General features: G+C 32.1%; 1 protein-coding gene across 1 annotated transcript in view; it reads right to left on the bottom strand.

Moving 5' to 3' along the window:
* The window catches only part of LOC147291105 (P-loop containing nucleoside triphosphate hydrolases superfamily protein), a 38328-nt gene that overhangs the window by 23668 nt on the left and 701 nt on the right, over nucleotides 1-13959 (bottom strand). The window lies entirely within an intron of this gene.

The raw sequence follows: 13959 nt of genomic DNA, 5'->3' as shown, positions 1-13959 counted from the left end.
TCTTAAAAGTAGAATTTTTATTTTCATTTGTTAAAAAAAGAAGAAAAGAAAACAGAGATACTCATTCAGAAGGCTAGAAGTGCATCTTCAAGGAGTATATATTAGCAATGTCTGAGTCCAATTATTTTCTTATCGCTAAAGAATTTTATATTGGTGAAATTCTTCTAAATCAGAGGATTTTTATGCTCCCAACGAATTCTATGTTTGCAACTTTTTGAATATTGCAAAATTAATTATCTAGAATGTTCTCATTTAGGAAAACAAGGAAAATTGAAAACAAACAAAAGGAATAATTTTATTTTTTCCTGAAGGTAACAAAAGGAACCAAAAACCCGTAAAATCTATTAAATTTCTTTTTTTTTTTTTTTTTTCGATCTTCTGACTACTGGTAAGTATTTTATGGTTTTCCATGATTTTTTTTTTTTCTAGACAAATTCTTAATGTGCTAGCAGCAAACTCAAATACGAATTAATATATATGCCAACTTCTTTGTATGCAACAAAAATAATTCTTTTTTCCATGTAAGCATGTGTCTTAAGTTGATAAATATTTTTTATTTGATTGCTTTTTTTTTTTTTAAGGATAATTCTTGAATGATAATCTAATAAAAATGGATTTAGATAGATTAGTGTGCGGTGTTACCCCAACAATAATTAATAGTATAAATTACTCTCAAGTTCTGTTTTTGAAAGATTTTTAACTACAAACCCAACCAATTTAAAAATTAAGTTGAAACCCAATTTGTCCGTGTACGCGAGCGCAGAGTTGAAAAAATACATTACCGAGCGCTCGACAGGGTACCGAGGGATCGGCAAGACGAGCCTTCGGTAGCCTATCGAGTGCTCAGTGGATACAGATGCAGATGCATCTGTATATTTAGGTTGCAGATGCATGTCTTCAGGTTGCAAATAACATACTTTAGGTTAATTGTAGATGCAGGTTTTAGGTTGCAGTTGCAGCTTTCAAATACAGGTTAGGTTGCGCAGATGCATCTATTGAGCACTCAGCAATTTCCAACAAATGCAGAGTGTTCGATGGACAATTTGTTCTTCTAGGGTTTGGGTTAAATTTCTTTGTCATTTTGGGTTTCTAATTAAAGCACCCTTATTAATTGTATGTATAAATTCGGCGCTGAGTGGAAAATTTGGGCTTCTAAGATTTGAGTTAAATTTCTTTCCCATTTTGAGTTTTTAATTAAAGCACTCTAATTAATATGCACAAATATATTATGAAATTTTTGGATGTGGCTAGACTCTAAAGAATTATTATTAATATGTGTATATATATTTATTTATGCAGTTGCCGATTTATTTATGCAGTTGCCGTTTTATTAGTTTTTTATCTTTCTTATTTGATAATTTGAGTTAAATATCTTTCCCATTTTGAGTTTTTAATTAAAGCACTCTAATTAATATGCACAAATATATTATGAAATTTTTGGATGTAGCTAGACTCTAAAGAATTATTATTAATATGTGTATATATATTTATTTATGCAGTTGCCGTTTTATTAGTTTTTTATCTTTCTTATTTGATAATTTGAGTTAAATATCTTTCCCATTTTGAGTTTTTAATTAAAGCACTCTAATTAATATGCACAAATATATTATGAAATTTTTGGATGTAGCTAGAGTCTAAAGAATTATTATTAATATTTGTATATATATATATATATATTTATTTATTTATGCAGTTGTCGTTTATTAGTTTTTTACCTTTCTTATTTGATAATTTGAGTATAGGATTAGGATCTTCACCAACTTTATGGCTTTATCATGATTCATGCACATCCCTCATTAATTGTCATATTTTGTCTTGAGCTCCATTTTCTTCTTTGTCATATTGTACTTTCTGTCCTCCATCAATAAACTTCATCCTATCTTTAAACTCTAGTTTCTAGAGTTTTATATATATGTAGAGGGTACGTGGTGTAGTGGAGTGGTTTTGTGTGTCATATTTTTTGTTAAGTATCCAAGAGGTACAATTGAAAGCACCAATTTGTTGCTATATATTTCTTAATTCGTTGGTGCCAAACTTTTATTGGACAAATTACTGTACGTGTAGAGTTTGTCATTTACATGAATTATATATATAATTAGCACTATTGTAAGTTGATGTACATGATAAAATATTGTCACTGCATGCAACCTTTTCACGAAGCATATATTTCATTTATTAATCCCATTCATGCTTGTTTATAAAATCTTTTTAAGTATATGTCATGGTTGAGCACAAGTTTGCTCAACATAAATTAATGTACACACTTGTAACAACAAGAAACACTATCATATCCCTTGGACCATACTGGGCATGTATTTTCTTTTCCTATTGTTTAAGTTTGTCCGTTGCTTTGGTGTTGATATAAAACCTCAATGATTTTTGTCTTTTACCTAATTAAGTTTAATATATTTTTATATATATATATATACAGTAACTATCGTACTTAATATTCTTATGTATGTATATATAAATATATATAATATAGTAGAATGACTGTACGTGATGTGATATCATATATATATATAATATAGTAGAATGACTGTACGTGATGTGATATCATGAGGAATTTGGGAGTTACGTTTTTAATGGAAATGGAACCCAGATTTTGTAGATTTTTGCTGAAAACTGTAGCATAACATTATCAAGGTGCTTGAATTATATATATAAATATAAATTCTATCAGTAGGGCGTCTATTTTTTAACTAAAGAATGAGTGAATATGTTTTATGGTTTTTTTTCACCATTTAATCTTAAATTTGGTAGGCTTTAATTATTTAAGATATAAATCATCAATCGAGACCCTATTTCTTAGTTAACTCTTCTCATGATATTGAGTTTCCGTTATTCGGTTAAAATTTAAGTTTTAACTCTCAAGTTTTGTGCTACTACCCAAACTCAAGAGTAATTAAAACCTAAAATATAACCTCGAATAACAATTATATACTCTAAAATATAAAACTTCGTAAAAAATGGCTTATAAATGACAAAATATCATAGAAATACCCATGTCTGTTCTTTAGTTAAAGAACAGACGTCCTGCACAGAGAATTTGTGCATATATAATATATATATATATTTTTATAGATTCGAACTTAAAACTTTTTAAATATTAGAAAGAGAAATACTACTAAACCAATAGTTAATATTATGAATATATACACAAACCCTAAAAAATGATTATTTATTAATTCAACTTGAGCCATGGTCTTGGCGAATTACACATAAATTAAATTTGTTCATTGTGTTGAGGTCTGATTTTAAATTTAATGCTAATAATATATTGTGTTATGTCCAAAACAACTTGTACGATTGAACATATTATATATGAGTTTAAAGTGTAGCATTTATATAATAAATGATATTAGCTTGATATATGGTATTGGCTCATTTCCAATATTATAGGTTATTAGTATTAGGTTCCGAGAAAGTTGGTAGGAGTGGACGGCGAAGCAACTGCAGGACAATATATAGCCGTCCGTCCCCGTAGTAATACGTGGCAGCAGGTGGTGTGAAATTGTGAATGTGATAGGAGTCTACGCTCAAATTTGTGACCTTTGGAGGTCAGATTGACCATACACCCGTCCGACACTTGTAAAGGCCCTACGTCCATCCGCTGCTGTGAATATTGGCCGGACTCGAAAATAACAAGCTGCTACTTTCTTTGTCTTTTCTTTCTTGTTTTTTAGTTGCTGCTCCTTTAAAAGTCTCTAGTTTTTAATTATGATAGGAATGGTAATGCAAATATTAAAACTCTAAAGATTACAAACATGAGAAAAGTCAAGTATAATTGGTCAATAATTATATAGGTTGGATCATGTATACATATCAATTAATCAAACTCACCACTTACAGGACAGACATGATCCAGGAAGGATATTATGAACCCTTTTTTGTGCTATCACTTTAGGAAACATAAGATATACCTTTTCAAAGTCCATCGTCTGATGTGAGCTAGTCTTAGTGACTTGCAACTACTAGTTCTTAGCGTAAAGAAGAATATTATGTAAGTTTCCTTTTTACTGTTTTTTTTTTTTTTTAAATTTTATTATTCGATCTCATTTCGCATTGTAGTATTATGATCAGAACTATTCATTTTTTAGATTACCCTTTAAAAATAATCTATGCAAAAAATCTTGGTTGATACTGCTTTGTGGTGTTTCTTCCTTGCCACTTATCTTATCTCCGCTCTAATCTTGACTTTTTTCGCTCATGCTATGGCTTCATTCATTACTTATGCATATGAACGAAGCGAGCACATGAACATAGAAGAAAAAAACCCTACATAGCTAGTTGTATTAGTCATGTAATTGTTACCAAATATACAGACAATGAACCTAGCTAATTGTTACAAAAACCGTATATATATTTGATCACAATTACTTGACTAAATAATTTTTTAATTTGGTTGATTTTGTAGAGATAATTCTTAAAGAGTGATTTAAAATAAATATAGATAATTAAAAATAAGTCAATAAAATATTTCAAAATTATAAAAAGGTAAATACCAAATTTCCTATTCCATTTTAGTCAATTATATAATTTCATAAATTACATTTTGATCAATAGCCCTGCGGGCCCCAGTCCATTACTGGTTTTTTTTATAGTTCGTTTTACCCTTTTGCCCCATTCCATTATTTTTATTTTAATGGCAGTGGCTGTAATTTCTAGTATTTGTTATGTCTTCTTTTGTATAATGCATAATTTCATTTAATTCATTTTAGTCAATGGTGACTATTTTGAGATTTAGGAAATGTTCATTGACCTATTTGTAATTTTGAAATGTTTTATTGATTTTTTTGTAAATAGCCCTTTAAAATATAAACAGTTCTAATTATAAGGTTACATTGCTAAATGAGAATAATAAACGAAAAAGTCAGAGTTGAAAGTAGATAGCATTTCTCTAGAAAAAAACAAAAGCATACCTTACTTCTAAAATCTAAAATCTAAAATTAGAATTAGTTGTATTTATTTAATTTGTACACCAGTTAAAAATCGAAAGGTCATTGATTTCTTGTGAATTGTGATGCCATGTTTACTTGCATCTTTCTTTTGTCTTGGTTTGGAGAAGTATGTTTACCTAGGGCTGGGTCGTCGGTCTACCAAAAAAATCGACATGTACTTGAAAATCATTTAAACCGCTCCGACGATGAATCGTTCCGACAATGGACTAACCAGTCGGTGTCGGTGTCGGTGTGCCGACCTTATCGAAGGTGGCGATGGCGGTGACGATCTGAGAATGTTGAACTGTCGGTGTTACTGAAATGACCGACACCGATATTCTTCTTCTCCTCCTCTTCTCTGGTTTTTATTATTATTCTTCTTCTTTTCTTCTTCTCTTCTCCTTGTGAGCATCCCGAAGGTGGATGGTGAGCTTGGGCTTGGCAGTGGCGAAGCTCTGGGGAGTGGGTGCGACGGTGGCGAAGCTCTGGGGTTGAGTTGGAGTTGTTGTGGACGTTGGGGTTGGAGTTGTAGCAGAGAGAGAGGGTGTAGAGAGAGCTCGGTGATTGGCCAGAGTTCGACCAAACCGCCCGACAACAACCGACATTGATTGTGTCGGTAATCGACCTTGTCGGTAGCGGGAGCAGTGCATAGGTTGGCCATTACGCTGATGGTCGGTCGGTCGTCGGTAACCACATGGCGGTTCGCTAACCGCCACCGACCCAGCCCTACGTTTACCTGCCTTTTGAATTACATGTAATTAAGTTGGACAACTTGTTAAGGTCACACATTACCGGTGGCCTAAAGTGAGGACGCCTCCCCTTAGTTTTGTCTTTATGGGCTTCTAGACGAATAGCCTAGTAAAGCAAGAAATGAGATTATAATTTAGTTTATTATTGAACTTTTGAGTGTAAGGGATTCCCCTGCCTCACCGGATGAAGGGAGCCTGATTGGTAACTCAGGTTGGGCTGGGGCTTTGCGCTCTTTCTTTCTGTGTGGGACGATGCCGGGCCTTTAATTTGGTAGGTAACATCGCCGAAGCGTATCATTTGATTTTACTAAGAATTTTTGTTTTTTGTTTTGGAGATTGTTTGTAACCTAATTATCTAACCTCAAAACAGTGAACTTTAAAGTTCAAAAATGCTGTAAAATTTAAGACATAAGCATAATATTAGCATAAAAAAATCAACACAAAACCATATTCTTTCACTTAAGACTATGACTACCATTAAGTTTGGGTGGTGGTGTTGGGTGGTGGGTGGTGAGGTATTGGCATTGGGTGTTGGGTGGTGGTGATGGTGATGGTGATGGTGATGGTGATGGGTGTGTTGTTGGGTATAAAGAGTAAGAATAGGTTGGGTTTGTTTGTTGGGTTTTAGTAAGAGTATTTTTGAAAAAAATATTGGGTATACTAATAAGTTTTTAAACTTTTTAAATTGAAGGTGGGTGTAAAGACTGTGTTGGAGTTACATAAAAAAGTTGGGTCCAAATAACGGCACCTTAAATAATTTTATACCACTATTATATATCATATGATATCATGATGATGGTGATTATCAAGGACTCAAAGTCCTAATTGAAATGAGGAAAATACTTACCTATCTCCATGTTGTAGTGATGTTACATTCCTTAAAGAGAGATAGAGATAAGAGATGAGAGAAAGAGATAGAGAGAAAGAGAGTGAGAAAAGAGAGGGAGCTAATGAGAGAGAGGGAGATGCCATGTGGTATCACATGGGGGATATATAAGTTCTTCTCTTGAAATGATGCACTGCCTGTTTTGATTTGAGCTGCAGGCCTTGCTAGACGGCTAAACCATGGCCTTTGTTTAAATTTTGCAAGGCATGCGCAAGGCCTTTCAGCAGAAGTAACAGACATATTTAGAAAATCTTTTAGGTAGTGGTAGGCAGGCCGGCAGTGGATATTGGATGATAGGCCTGGCACTAATTTGTTGCTCCATATCGACATTAAGGAGCTTGTTTTAGTAGCATTATCATGATTCAGGTCCATATATAGTGGAGAATTGCTTCTTCTACCTATCTAGTGGCAGAAAAGTTATTGCAGTGCTTCTTACTCATAATAGATGTGTCTTGTTTTGTCACTAGTGAAAAGCCAACAATCTTTTTATTCGTCTATGGGACAATATGTATATTATACGATGACTAGCTAACTTTTGACACTTCCATTTAGTATTAGGAAAAGAACACCTGTAGTCAAATAATTAAGTAGTTTTCATTATTTTTTATTGGCGAAATCTTAGATGTTGACAATGATAAATGAGGAATGTGACTTAATTATTAATAAATTATGCATGCATGCATATACGTTTTACAAATTACAATAAAACCCCTATAAATAAATGTTTGATAAATTAATAAATAATAAAATCTTCCGATCCCAACTCGAGTCAGTGTACTAAAATAATAACCTCGCTAAATGCATAAGATAATAATTTTTCTTAAAATTCTTTAAAACCCAGCAAATATATAAATTAATAATTAATGAAATACATAAAACAAATAACACATAAAAATTCATAATACATATTAAGGAACTTTTTACTTAACAACTTCCATTTTCTCAATTCAGCTCTTTCTCAAAATATGTTTCTAAAGTCGTTTGCCTTTTCTTTGAACCTCATCTTTAATTTTTTTGCAATGCATACACCACATTTGGTATATATATGTTTTTCATTTTAAAAACACATGATCTTCTAGTTCTTAACTTATCTTGAAAATGTATGTATATGTAATTATCTTGAATACACTTGATTTTCTAGTTCGCCATATATGTATGTACTTATCTTTAAAGCACTTGATTTTCTAGTTCTTAACGTCCATTTAAAATAAGTTTGAAGTCATACATGTATCTTTGTTTTTTTTTTTTTCTTATAAGATACATGTATCTTTGTCAAAAAAAATAATACATGAACAAAAAAGCATAAAACTCTTTTTAAATTAATAAATATTCATTTATCAATAAATTAATTTATCAATATATAAATAATCCCTTTAAAATAATAATTTTTCTTAATCGGGTTTTACTGTACTTAGTTAAAAACAATTAAACACGCATCCAGATCCTTTCATGTATTTTACTTTGTGGTTTATTAATTAGGGTATAATTTAGTATGGTTTAAAAGTCATACTAAACCATACTAACCTAAGTTTGATTTTTCCTCAACCACTACAGCCATCACCCATTTAATAAAGCAATTTTCCCATGGTCTCAAGTCCAAGCAATTTTTTCATTGACAAGTGCCGACTAGAAGCCAATACAGCTTCTGTAATTTTATTTATTTTTCGTCGGTGATGACTGATGTGGAAGGATGGGTTGGATTTATTGAGTGAGTGATGGCTGATAGAGTGGTGTGGTGATTGAGGATCAAGACTCAAAAACTAGCTTTCCACCATCATTTAGATCATAGGGGTCGACCAAGGAGAAGAGAAGAAAGAGTACTTGTCTGGGCTTGAGACGGTGGCGTATCAAGTTGATTGTGTGGTGGTGCCGTTTTTTGAGGAAGAATACTGAACAGAGGAAAATATAACAAAATTTATAGTACTTCTTGATTATGCATCATTGCTAGCACAGAAAAAAATTGTCCAAATGACTTAATACTATTTGTCTGATATACCACTAGAAAATGCCACGTGGTGTATCAGATGTATGGAATAATTTCTCCGGCCAGTGACATTAGGTGCAACTATCGATCAACTAGTGACATTGGGTAATTTCTAGTCAGTTACAATTGGTCAGAGACCTATCATTACAAAAGATATATATGTTGAATGATTATGGATAACAAAAATATGTATAAGCGAGTTATAATTAAATGCCTCCAAAAGAAAATTAAATTGTGTAAAACACACAATTTTTACAAGGGTTTCTTTAAGTAGAAACCCAAAATGAGAAAGAAATATACGCTCAAGTCCACTCAGCCCAAAACTTAAGTTACAGGACAAAAATCCTACCGAGAGCGCAACAATTTTTACAGAGCGCTCGGCAGTTCTTGCCGAGCATTCGGTAGCTACATCTACGACCCCAACCCTGAATATGTAAGTTACAGGACAAAAATCCTATTGAGCGCTCAGCAATTTTTATAGAATGCTCGGTGATTCTTACCGAGCGCTCAACGGTTCTTGCCGAGCACTCGGCAGCTTCATTTGTGACCTCAACCCTGAATATGAAACTGCATTTGCAACCTAAAACATGCATCTACAATCTTAAAAATCTATCATATATATGCAACCTAAAAAGATGCATCTGCAGTCTAAAATCTGCATATGCAATTCGATAAGAGTACCGAGCACTCGATAGCCTTTTCCTGGTCTCCAGCCGTGTGCATGTGAATAGGTTAGACTTCAACTTAATTTTTTATTTAGGTGGATTTCCAGTTATGAACCTTGGATCTTTTGTCTTTGGGAGTAATTTTATGATTTTTACAATTGGAATTTCACATGCTCTCCATGCATGGGTCATTGAGAGAGAAATCCAAATACGATAGACCTCCCATTAAATAGGGAGACGAAGGGAAGAAGGTTTAGAGACACTCAAGACTCTCAAATATTGATATAATAATACAAGAACTTAATACACACAAAGTTTAAGAAAAGTCAATCACATATGCTATGGGAAAAACCAAAATTTTCAATTTACATGAAAGTCATTGTCACTTAGTAAATTTTGGTCATGAGAAAAAATAAGAGGCAACTCACAATAGAACGAATTGTTAAAAAACAGCCTCGTGTGAACCAAAAAATAAATAAATTGCAGATCGACATTGGTTTTTTTTTTTTTTTGTCAAAAACATTCGTCAATGAGTTCTTTTTAACAATTTTTCTAAATATTATTAGTGATTCTATTTAATTAAGAAGTTAATGATTTTAAAGTTCATTTTACAGCCCTTAATGATAAATATACCTACATAATATTCTTAAATGTTAAAAAGGTCTACCTAATAAGAAATAAACTCACCTTTTAAAAAAGGAGCGCTCAAACTGACAAACAAAAAAAACACGTTAAGGGCACATTTGTTGTTGTACAATGTCGATTGCCATTGTTCAACAGTAACTCTGCACCGATAGCCACTATTTGATAGTGGCTTTGCAACAACGAACATTACAAGGGCTGATGCGACTCCAAAAAAGTTTTTTTTGTATTTTATGTTTTTTTTTACATGTTTATGTAAGAAAAAAAATTGCAAGTATATATAAGTAACATTTTTTTATCGATATTGTTGCACAAGTAAATATAGTCTAATTGTCAATGTTATAATTGCGACTGTTGAATAGTGACAATACTTCAGATGCAAAACAAAAGGCGGCATGCACTGGGCACGGTGCCCATCTTGTTTTTCCACATGATTGGACCGGTTTTTTGATAGTGGGCTTTAAACCTATTTTCCATTCTAGACTTAAAAAAAAAAAAAAAACCCTTAAACAAGTCACTAATTTGCTAATCATATATACACTTATTCTTTTGTAAATTTGAAACTCTCATTTTATGCTTGTGCAATAATTTGAAATAAATTTTTTTTAAAAGTAGCACAAATAAAAATTCAAAAAAAAAAGAAAATCATCTCCTCCTTCCTATCTCTCCCTCTCCCTCTTCCTCTTCCCCCTCCTCTACCCTTTCCTCCTTTTGGCCATTTCCTTGTTCATATATGTGCCCACCATAGACGTCTTATTTCTCTTTGTTCAAAATAAGGCATCTTTGGTGGAAGCCTCCATTTGCAGAAGTGTCTCCTCCTAATCTAATGATACACCCACCATAGACATCTCCTTCTTAGCAGAAGGATGCGCCTCTTCAAATTGTTTAGAGGAGTTTCAAATTGTTCAACTTTTTTTAGGTGGCAATTAATGTAAGATGACTCTCAAAAGTATGGGTCGTATAAGTGTAAAAAAATCCTAAACTGTTGCGTCGGCATTTAACCATTGTGATAACCCAAAAAACAATGGTAGACCACTTTACATTCACATTCATGACAATCGTTGCATGTTACAAGAAAGAAATTCAACTCACAATATATTGGTTCTCACCATATATATGTTCAACTATTTAATTTCACTATGATTGTACATTTGTGTATAACTATAATTAAGTTGGTCGGTTGATACTTATCTTATTATTTCTCTGTTTATATACATAAAGAGAAAATTATTATTCTTATAAGAAGCTTGAAATGAGGTATATCTCATTTGATCTATAATGGTATATTATTTGTGAGACTTATTCCGCATTGTAGTTTGATAATCAGAACTGTCTATTTTTTAAATCTCCATCTCAAGATTACCCTTATAAAAAATTTAGACAACTTCTAAACTATTAAGACATCTAATTGTGATCGGATAAATAGCTAGACTAACATAGTGATTTCAGTGGCTTAAATGATTATCATTAAATCAAATGGTTAAACGATTTTTGATTTGCATAATTTTTTGCACGGATGATTATTGAATGAAGACTTAACAAAATAGACGGATCATCGAACTACAATGCAACGTGGGTCATATAAGAAGGGACGAAGCCAAATTTTTTTTCTAGAGGGACCAAGAATTCAAATGTATAAACTGGGCGGTCTATTATATAATTTTTCTAAAAAATGTATGGATGATTTCGATATTAGTACATTAAATTACATTTTTTTATAGTCTAACACCATTACTTTTTTTTTTAATAGTTAAAGTTCATATTTAAAATCATGCTCCACGTAGGATAACAATATTCCATTAGATTTGTACTAATTACAAATTATGTCATTATGTAATTAATATTTGTTTTCAAATTGTGTCACTCTTTAATTGTCATTAATTTTTCAATTTCCTAGAAAATGAATTCCCTAAAATTCATTAAAACACTTAATTTAAAGCGTGTGATATATATATATATATAATTGAGTCAAATAAGGAACAACTAAGAATTGTTAATTTGTAGGTTCATTATAATGTAGGTGTTTTAATTCATATAGGTTCATTAATTTGTCTAGGTTATTATTACTAAAAAAACTAGTAGGTGCACAAAATAAATATGAAAAAATCAGCAGGTCTACAAAATAAACATGAAAAAAATGCTAGTAGGTGCACAAAACAAGTATCTTTGTTAATCTTATATTTTTTTTGGGTAGTTTTCTATTATTAATATTATATAAATTTGATATTAAATATGATATAGCAAAACTAATTTTCATAATAAAAAAAATGTTCAAATTTGAAACAAGTAATTAACAATAATATTGTTTCAATAAAAAAAAATTGAAATATTATTAATTAATGGAGATAAATAGCATTAACTCTTTGTAATATTACCTAAATATGGTAAATGGTATCTTAATTAGGAAAAAACAAATTTTAAATTTTAAATTAAACTGACTCATCCAACAATATAAGGAAAGTTGCTTATGTGGACATTAGTCAAAGGGTTAAACTTCCCAAAAAAAATTATTGTGGGTTACTCTTAGAAAAAAATATATTTCTGGTGGTTTATCCTAATTTACTAAAAATGTATAAAGCTACATGTGAGTTGGGAGGGGGGGGTTAGGGCTTCATCAGGCTCGCATGTAGATCCGTCTCAACATATAAGTGATATCTCATTATGAATCAAACGAGGTAATTGTTGATTATATTTATCTTTATTATCTAGTCATTTCAAATTCATTATTATCCTTATCCTAATTATCGTACATTGTACATTATGTATTTAATTTTTTGTGTCCATTGAATTAATTTTCATTGTGTATGGTATTTACATGCATATTGTTTGGATAAGGAGCTTAGTAAAAAATGCCTTATTTGTCCAAATTTACACCTTATTATAATCGGCATTAAGAGAATGACAGGCCAAAAAAGAAAAATACTTTGAAGTACGTATGTATTAAGAGAATCAAAAGGATTGACAACACGACAAAAAAAAAAGTTAAAATTGCCGGCCATCACCAATGCAGTTATACTTTCATTATACCACAAATCAAATTTTTTCACCAATATTGCAGTTATACTTTCATTTTTTTCTCTTTGGTATGCACAATTTTTAATCGTCAACTCAAAACTTTCTTCGTTGTTTTTTTTTTTTGTCTATTTTAAACTTTATTTTCGGTAACTAATTTTAATTAGGTCCCCCATAATTTATATTTGGACTTTTTTTTTGGTAAGTATTTGAACTTTTTTTTTGGTAAAGCATTTCAATTTTTTGGTATGGAACTATAGATCGACGAGGACGTCTTATTTTCTTTGGTAAGTCAAATCACCAGCCCTTATTAGTGCATTTTTATAGCATTTTTAATTCTCTCTCTCTCTCTCTCCTCCTCTTTGGTGGGCCATGACTACCTAGGAGTATTTATATATAAAGTTGCATACATAGAGACGTACAAACAGACAGAGGAGTACTAGCTGAGAGAGAGAGTTTTGGTTTTGGAGGTGGTATTTGGGTGTGGAAATATTGTACAAGATGGCTTTGGGAGTGGAAATGGAGTTGGGTTCCGTGTGGGTATGGATGGTCTTATTGTGCAGCTTTGGTGGTCTTGTGGCCCTCAAATGGCTTCTCAAGAATGCAAATTGGTGGCTCTATGAAACCCAGTTGGGTGAAAAGCAGTACTCTCTCCCACCTGGTGACTTGGGCTTGCCTTTCATCGGCAACATGTGGTCCTTCCTCGAAGCCTTCAAGTCCAGTGACCCTGAATCCTTCATCAACATACCTTTGTTTCCAGGTAATTCTTGCCTCTCTCTCTCTCTCTCTCTTTCTTTCTCTCTCTCTCATGAGTTCATGACTATGTTGCTATAGTGAGTGGTGATATTCTGCCAAAAAAGAGAAAGGCCAAAGAAAAATGCTACTGACCGACTGATTGATTTAAATGAAACCATCAAGTCCTATTGGGAGCATTTTGGTAATTTGAAATTTTGGAAATTACCAAACTGCCCCCAACATTGGAAAATGCTTGACTGTGTTCTGCGTCTGTCGATCTCCCCATGTACCTTAGTGAGTACGGGAATCAAAGAGACGTCACCGATTCATCGGAGGGCAGAGTTGG

Source organism: Dryas octopetala, chromosome 3 (assembly GCF_963921425.1).
Source record: "Dryas octopetala chromosome 3, drDryOcto1.1, whole genome shotgun sequence".
NCBI lineage: Eukaryota > Viridiplantae > Streptophyta > Magnoliopsida > Rosales > Rosaceae > Dryas > Dryas octopetala.
The sequence above is the reverse complement of the archived record's forward strand: the minus strand, read 5'-3'. Positions and strand labels throughout refer to the sequence as shown.